Below are 319 nucleotides of genomic sequence, written 5' to 3'. Positions count from 1 at the left end.
CCTAGCTTGTTTTTAAAAGAAAAACTATCAGTAGCTCTGGCTATCATACCTAGCTCGAATACAGCGAGGTCCATATCTTCACTCCGGCCTTGGTTCTTTTGATCATTTTCCTTCCTTTCTTCAACTTCATCTGAAAGAGGAGTCAAAATAGGCTAGCACTCAACATAGAAATATGCTTGCTTTCTTATGCATATTGATAGATTTAGATCGAAGAAAAAAAGCTGTATGCTTCTTCTGCACACCAAAACCAAAAATATCCAACCAATTGTTCATGGACACTTTTTTTTGTCAGATCATAAAACGAAATTGAAAGCCATCT

At 36.4% G+C, this 319-nt stretch overlaps 1 protein-coding gene across 1 annotated transcript in view; it reads left to right on the top strand.

Annotated features, from left to right (window-relative positions):
- Positions 1–319, top strand: part of LOC110418847 (G-type lectin S-receptor-like serine/threonine-protein kinase SD1-1) — a 3,361-nt gene that overhangs the window by 273 nt on the left and 2,769 nt on the right. The gene's annotated exons all lie outside the window — the stretch shown is intronic.

This window comes from Theobroma umbraticum, unplaced genomic scaffold, assembly GCF_002168275.2.
Source record: "Theobroma umbraticum cultivar Fairchild unplaced genomic scaffold, ASM216827v3 scaffold_67.0, whole genome shotgun sequence".
Lineage (NCBI taxonomy): Eukaryota > Viridiplantae > Streptophyta > Magnoliopsida > Malvales > Malvaceae > Theobroma > Theobroma umbraticum.
Note: the sequence above shows the minus strand (reverse complement) of the source record. Positions and strands in the feature narration are given on the sequence as shown.